At 36.5% G+C, this 10,000-nt stretch overlaps 1 pseudogene; it reads left to right on the top strand.

The window, feature by feature from the left end:
• The window catches only part of LOC136834039 (uncharacterized), a 204,123-nt pseudogene that overhangs the window by 36,390 nt on the left and 157,733 nt on the right, over nucleotides 1-10,000 (top strand).

Genomic DNA, 10,000 nt, shown 5'->3' with positions numbered 1-10,000 from the left:
AGAGAACTGAGAGGCAATAACATCCAACTCATTTAAGAAGTATATTATCTTGAAATTACAGAGAGCAACTGCAGAATGAGAGAGAGAGAGAGAGAGAGCATTAGAGAGAGAGAGAAGTGTTCCAGAGAGAGAGTAGAGAGAGAGAGAGAGAGAGAGAGAGAGAGAGAATAGGAATGGCATTGTAATTCATTTACATGAGTGAAAGTGTTCAATTATCGTCGTGAGAGAGAGAGAGAGAGAGAATAGGAATGAGAGAATTGAGAGAAGAGTTCAGATCGTCGGCAGGGAATGGATTGACTAATTCATTCCGTTACCGTTCTTGAAAGTGTTCAATTATCTGCAAAGAAACACAGAGAGAGAGAGAGAGAGAGAGAGAGAGAGAGAGAGAGAGAGAGAGACGAGAGAGAATATCAATGGCATTGTTGAGAAAGTTGATTTACTTGAGTGAAAGTTCTTCCCAATTATCGTCAAAGAGAGCCGGAGAGACACCACTAATAACAGTACGTGCGAAAGCAACAACATTTACAAAAAAAATTCCGAATATTATCTGCCTGAGAGCAAAGGCTAGGGATTCATATGAAGAGAACTGCAGTGTAATAACATCCAACTTTTAAGAAGTATATTTCGAAATTACAGGAGCAACTGCAAATGAGAGATAGAGAGAGAGAGAGAGAGAGAGAGAGAGAGAGAGAGAGAGAGAGAGAGGATAGGAATGGCATTGTAATTCATTTACTTGAGTGAAAGTGTTCAATTATCGTGAGAGAGAGAGAGAGAGAGAGAGAGGGTAGGAATGGCATTATAATTCATTTACAGAGTAAAGTGTTCAATTATCGTCGTGATTAATAGGAATGGCATTGGTGAGTTTAGCAGTGAAAGTGTTCAGAGATCGTCAGAGAGAGAGAGAGAGAGAGAGAGAGAGAGAGAGAGAGAGAGAGAGAGAGAGAGAGAGAGGGGCTGGATAAAATCACAATTAAAATTTTGATCAGAGAAGATTTACTGAAGCAGAGATATGCTAACGGATAAATTGAGAAAGGCCTGAGTAAAATTTTTTGAGAGAGAAGAGAGGATAAAATTGAGAGAGAGCTCTGAGAGAGAGAGAGAGAGAGAGAGAGAGGGAGAGAGAGAGAGAGAAGGCCAGCAAATGCAGCAATGCGGTATATATATAATTTACATCCCCGTGAGCTGGAACAAATGTCGGATTAAAAATGCATGTATTACCATTTGTTTGGGTGAATAATTGCGCAGTTTTATTACCTATTAAAAGGGCGCAAGAGAAACAATACCATATGTGTGTGTGTGTGTGTGTGTATGTGTGAGAGAGAGAGAGAGAGAGAGAGAGAGAGAGAGAGAGAGAGAGAGTTCCAAAACAGCCAATTAAGAGAAAAGTAATAACAAAACAAAACCGATTCTGATACAACTGAAACTCAAGAGTCAACCATAACTGAGAGAGAGAGAGAGAGAGAGAGAGAGAGAGAGAGAGAGAGAGAGAGAGAGAAGAGAGAGAGAAATCTCATTCAACCATAATTGGGACCGCTTAAATATATCACGGGAACGACGGAAATAATTTGTAACACCGGACGAGAACAAATAATTAAAAGTAAGCTTCAGTCAGACTCCAAAACGACTATTTATCATATTAATGAACCACTGGGGACCAGCCAGTGTCCCAGTTCGTAAACAGAGAGAGAGAGAGAGAGAGAGAGAGAGAGAGAGAGAGAGAGAGAGAGAGAGAGAGAGAGATAAATGGGCGAATAAATGATTCGTTCTGTAAAAAGATCCTACAACATAGTCTCTTAATAGTTTCTACTAAATCGTTCCCTGACAGTTTCTATAAAAATGGTCTTTAACAGAATCTACAAGAGAATCTCTTAATAGATTCTACAAAACAGTTTCTATAAAAATGGTCTCTAATAGAATCTACAAAATAATCTCCTAATAGAATCTAAAAAATAGTCGCTAATTGAATCTACAAAATAATCTCAAATTAGAATATATAAAATAGTCTCTAATTAAATCTACAAAATTGTCCCTTAATAGAATCTACAAAATAGTCTCTAATAGTTTCTAAAAAAGTCTCTAATTGAATCTACGCAATATTCTCTTAACAGATTCTATAAAATAGTCTTTGATTGAATCAACACAAGAATCTCTTAATATATCTAATCTATAAAATAGTCCCTAATTGAATCTACAAAATAGTCTCTAATAGTTTTTAAAAAATAGCCTCTAATAGAATCTACAAAATAGTCACTTAATTGCTTCTAAAAAAACAGTCTCTAACAGAATCTACAAAATAGTCTTTAATAGAATCTACAAAACAGTCTTTAATTGAATCTAGAAAATAGTCTCTAAATAGAATCTACAAAAGACCTTCTAATAGATTCTACAAAATAGCCTCGAACAGATTCTACAAAATAGTCACTTAATTCTATAAAATAGTCTCTAGTAGTTTCTAAAAAATAGTCTCTAATAGAATCTACAAAATAGTCAGTGACAGTTTCTACAAAACAGTCTCTAATAGATTTTATAAAATAGTCTCTTTTAGTATCTACAAAATGATCTTAATATTATCTACTATATAGTCTCCAATAAATTCTACAAAATAGTGCCTTCTCTAAAACACGCAGTCAGGATTCCACAGCCCATTTGCAACGCGAGGGAAAAAATGATTTTATAAATTTAAACAGTATATATATAAAAAATAATTTTCATGTTGCATTTCCATAAAATATTCAGATCCAGCGCGCATCACTCAAGCGTTCTAACTCGAATATTGAATGTGGAAATATATATATGTATACATAAACACCCACATACGTGGTTTTTCAGGAATTTAAAAAGAAAATACAGAAAGCGATTGGGCCGATTTTAAAAACATATTTTTCGGATGACCTCATTCGAAAACCCTGTGTATGTCAGGTGTACACACAATCTGGAACGATAAACAAGAATCTGTTTATTTCAAGCCAGATGGCCTGACCTGAACGCACAGAGAGAGAGAGAGAGAGAGAGAGAGAGAGAGAGAGAGAGAGAGAGAGAGAGAGAGAGAGAGAGAGAGAGAGAGATACCTGCGTATGAATGACAGTGTGTGCAAACACAGAGCTATAGAGAATTATTTGCCCTATTTACGCGAATACGCAAATGCAAACACACACGAGAGAGAGAGAGAGAGAGAGAGAGAGAGAGAGAGAGAGAGAGACGATGAACACTGATTGTAGACAAGAACATTTCTTGTAGACAAAATGAACATTACTTGTAGGTAAGATGAACATTGCTTGTAAACAAGGAGGACACTGCTTGTAGACAAAATGAACGTTGCTTGTAGACAAGACGAACATTGCTTGAAGGCAAAATGAACTTTTCTTGTTAACAAGACGAACAGTGCTTGTAGACAAGAACACTGTTCGCAAAAAAAATGAACACTGCTTGCAGACAAGGAGAACATTGCTTATAGACAAGATGAACAATGCTTGTAGACAAGAACACTGCTTGCAGACAAGGAGAACATTGCTTATAGACAAGATGAACAGTGCTTGTAGACAAGAACACTGCTTGCAGACAAGGAGAACATTGCTTATAGACAAGATGAACAGTGCTTGTAGACAAGAACACTGCTTGCAGACAAGGAGAACACTGCTTGCAGACAAGATCATTGCTTGTAGACAAGATGAACATAGCTTGTAGACACGATAAACCTCGTGGAGCTCACTGAAAACCACTGCTTATTTTTCCATTGATGATTTCATAAATTGAAATAAAAAAAACAGCTCTTTAATGAGTAAATATTAATAAAAGAAGGATTTGATATAAAATCTAAACATTTAGTAAAAACAAAATGTTTAAAAAGCCTCTTTAGGTTCCATTATCTATGACATCGGATGATTTACCTGGATAAAAGGCACTTTGCTAATTTTTTTTACCCTTTGTAAAAGTCAAATGTGAGTTGTAATGACTCGGAAATTATTATTATTTCTTTTTACTTCCGCAAAAACATTACTTTTGCACTCATCAATATATAACACCTTGTTTTTTGCAAACCCACATAAATTTAAATATTTCATGAAATTCCTTGTCTTTCAAGAAGTGCCTCTGTTACATTTACCGTCAAAGACTTGTAAATATATATATATATATATATATATATATATATATATATATATATATATATATATATATATATATATATATATATATATATATATATATATATATATATATATATATATATATTCATACATACATAAATTAACTACCATGGTTCTTTTTAATAACTTATTTAAATACATGAATGAATTCACTACCTTACACCTTTTTCATATCTACCTTTAATTTAAGTTGCCCTGTCTCTTATATTTCTGAAAGTAAAACTATTGTCTCAAGTTTTGTCTTCTGAAAAGCAGACTATTGTGCCGCACTTTTTCTGTCCGTCGCAATTTATTCTGTCCACCCTCAGATCTTAAAACTACTGAAGCTAAAGGCTGCAAATTGGTATGTTGATCATCCACCCTCCAATCATCAAACATACCAAATTGTAGCCCTCTAGCCTCAGTAGTTTGTATGTTATTTAAGGTTAAAGTTAGCCATAATCGTGCGTCTGGCAACGATATAGAACAAGACACCACAGGGTCGTGGTTAAAGGGGCTCATACAGCATTATACCGAGACCACATAAAGATAGACCTATTTTCGGTGGCCTTGATTATACGCTGTGGCGGCTGTGCAGAAAACTCGATTGCGCCGAAGAAACTTCGGCGCATTTTTTACTATTTTTACTTTCTTTAATATACCCAGCATCTAATCATTTAGAGAAATCTGCAATTTCATTTTAACAGAGTATCTTTTTTTTTGAGAGATTCTCATTTGTGCTATTTGCTAATGGCACAAAAACCACTCGTACGTCGATTCATAAAAAGATGCAGAGGTCATGCTAGGTCATTTGGCTTCCGGTACGAAGTTAAACACAAACGTAATGCCATCGAACATCGCAAATATTTGAGATTAATGAAAACGGTTATTCGCGGTAAATATTTACGAAAGCTGACACGCAAAAAAAAAAAAAAAAATAAATGACGTTCATTTTGGATGATGACACAGCATTAGAAAAAGATGAAAAAGTAAACAAAGCAGGAGAAGGAAAAGCAGTCAAAGATAAAGATGAAGATAAAGGAAAAGCAGTCAAAGATAAAGATGAAGATAAAGATGGAGATAAACTGCGTTAGTAGAACAATGAGGTTTCCTAAAGCAACCTGGTCTTGGAAAAAGATTCTTCCGTGAGAGAGGGCCACTTGGCTCCTCTCGCCCCCCCACCCCCACACTTTTTTTTTTTCCACATCCGAGGAGCCAACGTCAAGGAAATTTCATTAAAGAACCATAAATACCAATTAGAAACAGTCGTCCCTTTCTCTCTCTCTCTCTCTCTCTCTCCTTCCTAGTCTATCAGGAAGTGCCTGGGTTACATTTACTTTCAGACTCTCTCTCTCTCTCTCTCTCTCCTTCACGATCAGACCCCCCCCCTCTCTCTTTCTCTCTCTCTCTCTCTCTCCTTGTCTTTCAAAGAAGTGCCTCAGTTACATTTTACAACAAAACTCTTTCTCCCCCCCTCTCTCTCTCCTTTACGGTCAGGTGTGCCTCTCTCTCTCTCTCTCTCTCTCCTCTCTCTCTCTCTCTCTCTCTCTCTCTCCTCTCTTTCTCTCTCTCTCTCTCTGTATTCCCTTCCCTCCCTCAGTCCATCCCTGTCTTTCAAGAAGCGTTTCTGTCACATTTACCTCCAGAGACTCCTTCCTCTCTCTCTCTCTCTCTCTCTCTCTCTCTCTCTCTCTCTCTCTCTCTCTCTCTCTCTCTCCTCCACGGTCAGAAGCACTCGACCCCTGACAGGTCCCTTCCGACGACACGGCTTAAAGTCAGTCAGCGCCTTTGCATCCCTCAATTGATGCTCTCCCACTGGGATGCTGCAGACCTGCTCTCCGGCTCGAATCTCCTCCTCCACTCCCAATTTCATTCTCCTCTTTTCTTTTTTGTCCTTTTCTTTCTTTGGCTGCTTTCTTGACCTTATTTTTATTTCTCCTCCTCCTCCTCCTTCTTCTTCTTTTTTGCCTCCTCCTCCTCCTCCTTCTTCTTCTTTTTGCCTCTCCTCCTCCTCCTCCTTCTTCTTCTTTTTGCCTCCTCCTCCTCCTCCTCCTCCTCCTCCTCCTCCTCCTCCCTCCTCCTCCCTCCTCCTCCCCTTCTTCTTCTTCTTCTTCTTCTTCTTCTTCTTTACTTCTTCTTCTTTTCTTCTTCTTCTTCTTCTCTCTTTCTTCTTCTTCTTCTCCCTTCTTCTTCTCCTCCTCCTTCTTCTTCTTTTGCCTCCTCTCCTCCTCCTTCTTCTTCTTCTTCTTTGCCTCCTCTCCTCCTCCTCATTCTTCTTCTTCTTCTTCTTCTTCTTTGCCTCCTCCTCCTCCTCCTCCTCCTCCTCCTCCTCCTCCTCCTCCTCCTCCGGTGTCTTTAAAGACTGTTAGGCCGACCATCTTTAAGGTTTAGTTTCAGCGGTCTTTTGGAAAGCAGGGGACATTCCAATTGAATAAAAACACATAAAAAAATCTAAATTAAAATATTAATGCAAAGGCTTCATCTGTATCGACGGACTACTTGACTGAAAAACATGATTTCAACCTGGAAAATATTGAACAGAACTATAACTTTGTCTCGGTAGGGAAGTTATTGATGACCCTCCCAAATTTAGGTAATAGCAAACCTAGCCTTTAAAAATAAAAACAAGTAAAAAATGTGCCGAAGTTTCTTAGGCGAAGTCGAGTTTTCTGTACAGCGTATAATCAAGGCCACAGAAAATAGATCTATCTTTCTGTGGTCTCGGTATAATGCTGTATGAGTCGCGGCCCATGAAACTTTAACCACGGCTCTGTGCTGGACTGTCCTATATTTATGGCTAATTTTAACCTTAAATAAAATAAAAACTACTAAGGCTAGAGGGTTGCAATTTGGTATGTTTGATGATTGGAGAGTTGATGATCGGCATACCAATTTGCAGCCCTCTAGCCTCAGTCGTTTTTAAGATCTGAGGGCGGACGGAAAAAGTGCGGACGGATAGACAAAGCCATCTCAATGGTTTTCTTTTACAGAAAAATAAAATCACAAAAAAAATTTCTTTGCTTTTTTTTCTAACTTTCAGAAACTCCCAAGGAACGACATAATTGTTCAAGTTACACAAAAATAAAAGAAAATAAAATAGAAGTTGGGAGAGAAAGAAAAATTCAGCATTTTCATTTTCCAAACTTTCAAAGATCTGTTCACGAAATGGCACATTCTTTCTTTCTTCGAGTTACAAGAAAAATACGTTTCCAAAAAATAAAAATAAAAATGATAGCAGAAAATTCACTTAAATTTTCTCGGAGTTACACGAAAATAAACGATACAAAAATACAAATAAAATCAGAAGCAAAAGCAGAAACCACATTTAAACTTTCCTAAAACCTTTGAAAAATAAAGTTCAAAAGAAAAACAATGAAAACATTTAAACTTTTTTTTCTGAGTTAAAAGTAAAAACAAAGCAGAAACCACATTTAAACTTTTTATTTTACTTTCTAAGAGTTACTCGAAAAATAAAAATAAAAAAAGCAAAAAACACACTAAAACTTTCTTTTGTTTTTTCTTTCTTCGAGTTACACGAAAAAAGTAAAAAATAAAACAAAAAACAAAAGCAGAAACCACATTTAAACTTTCTTATTTTTCTTTCTTCGAGTTACACGAATGAAAGTAAAAAAAAAAGAAGAAAAGACATTAAAACTTTCTTTCGTGTTTTTTCTTCGAGTTACACGAAAAAGTAAAAAAAAAAAAAAAAAGCAGAAAACACATAAAAACTTTCTTTCGTCTTTTTCTTTCTTGAGATTACAGAAAAAAGAAATAAAAAACAAAAACAAAAGCAGAAACCACAATTACTAAACTTTTTTTCTTTTTTTTCTTTGAGTTACACGAAAAAAAATAAAACCACATTTAAACTTTCTAATTTTCCTTTCTGAAAGTTACACGAAAAAAAGTAAAATAAAAAACAAAAGCAGAAACCACATTTAAACTTTCTTCCTCCTTAAAACTTTCTTTCGTTTTCTGTCTTTCTTCAAGTTACACGAAAAAAAGTAATAAAGTAAAAAAAGAAAAAAAAAAAAGCAGAAACCAAAATGACTAAACCTTCCTTTCCTTTCTCTCCCAACCCCGCAGGAGCTGTTCAGAAACGACGCCCGAGTGACTCTCTCCCTCAACCGGCTGACTGTGTCGGCCTCAGGTATCTACAGGTGCGAAGTCATCGCCGAACACCCGAGTTTCCGCACGGAGGCGGATTCCGCGCCCATGACTGTCCTCAGTGAGTTGCGGATGAGCTTTGTATGTTCTGCATGTCCTGTTTATACTTATTTTTATCGCATTTCTTCTTTTCTGTTATTATTATGTTCTCTTTTTATCATTAGTTTATTCGGCAGAATCATCATCCGCTGATTTGTTTGACGAGGGAGAGAGGTACATTTTTCATCAAGAGTTTTATTTCAGTAAATATACAGATTATATTTATTTTAATTTTATAAATATGCACGAACATTGATGTAGTCTATTTATCTATTTACATACACATACACTCATATATCTATCTATCTGTATATCTATATATATGTGTAAATTTGTCTAATATATGTATAATGTTATATACTGTGTATATATTTACACACACACACATATATATATATATACCTATATATATATATATATATATATATATATACTATATATATATATATATATATATATATATATATGCTCTGCCTCTCTCCCTATATATGTTTGCGTGTGTGTGCGTGTGAGTATGTGTGTGTGTAAAGCAGGGATGTATGCATATGTTTACCGGATAGCCAAGTATTCTTTTACAACTCCCAAGAACTGTCGCAATACAGAATTATTCCTTAAAAAAAAAAACTCAGTCATTTAGTTTCTGAATAAGGCGAAACACATTTCCAAGATAAACTCCCTTTCTCTCTCTCCCAAAACCATATAACATTCAAGAAGACGAATCAAGAGCCATAAAAAAAATCCCTGGGGGAAATTCCTTCCCCAAACCCCACTAGAAGCAGAGAGAGAGAGAGAGAGAGAGAGAGAGAGAGAGAGAGAGAGAGGGGTAAACCGCCTCTCGGCCAGACCGGATTTAGCGAGGGGACCTGGATTTGGCAAAAGGAGCTTGCTGATCCTGGCTATAAGGTGGATAGCCAAGTGGACATCTACAGACCGCGACATTTGAGGGCCCCAAGTGGACGGAAGGACAGATGATGTGTGTTTGTGTGTCCATTTAGGGAGCTGGGATGTCCAACTCGGAGATCTGACGAAAGGAGAAAGGGTGGAAAACCTGATGTTTGTCTGTGATAGGTCGTGGACTTCCCAAGGGGGAGTTTTTGGGAGTTCTTCATTGACCACCTGTCATGTTTATCTTTCACTTAGGTGTATGCTGGAGTATGTAAATGAACTTCTTGCGTTTGACACTGCATAAGGCGTAAGATGTCTCTGTGTTAAAGTATTATTATTATTATTGTTATTATTTGTTATTGTGTGTGTGTATTATTATTATTTCTGTAGATGCAACCTATTCATGAACATGCACACCAAGGAACCATGACTGAAATTCAAGCTTCCAAGATGCTGGTTTCATCCTCCCACCGCAGACCCACTGCAGCAGCAACTGATCATGATACAGAGCCAGTGGTTTTTCATCGACTTTGAAGAAGAGTAAAAATCCACAATTATATAGTAAACTATATTACTATGCAAAATAAACAAGAAGCTGCTTGTTTATTTTACACAGTAATATAGTTTACTATATAACTGTGGATTTCTATTACAGAGATTGTTTTTCACGAGATTGTGAATTTCTTAACAATCCATTCACCGCTAGCCTGACTTCCCAAGAAAAGGACAATTAGGTTATTTTGCTCAGCAATGCAAATGGACCTTTCTATTCAATTTGCTTCGAAAGA

This window comes from Macrobrachium rosenbergii, chromosome 53 (assembly GCF_040412425.1).
Source record: "Macrobrachium rosenbergii isolate ZJJX-2024 chromosome 53, ASM4041242v1, whole genome shotgun sequence".
Lineage (NCBI taxonomy): Eukaryota > Metazoa > Arthropoda > Malacostraca > Decapoda > Palaemonidae > Macrobrachium > Macrobrachium rosenbergii.
Note: the sequence above shows the minus strand (reverse complement) of the source record. Positions and strands in the feature narration are given on the sequence as shown.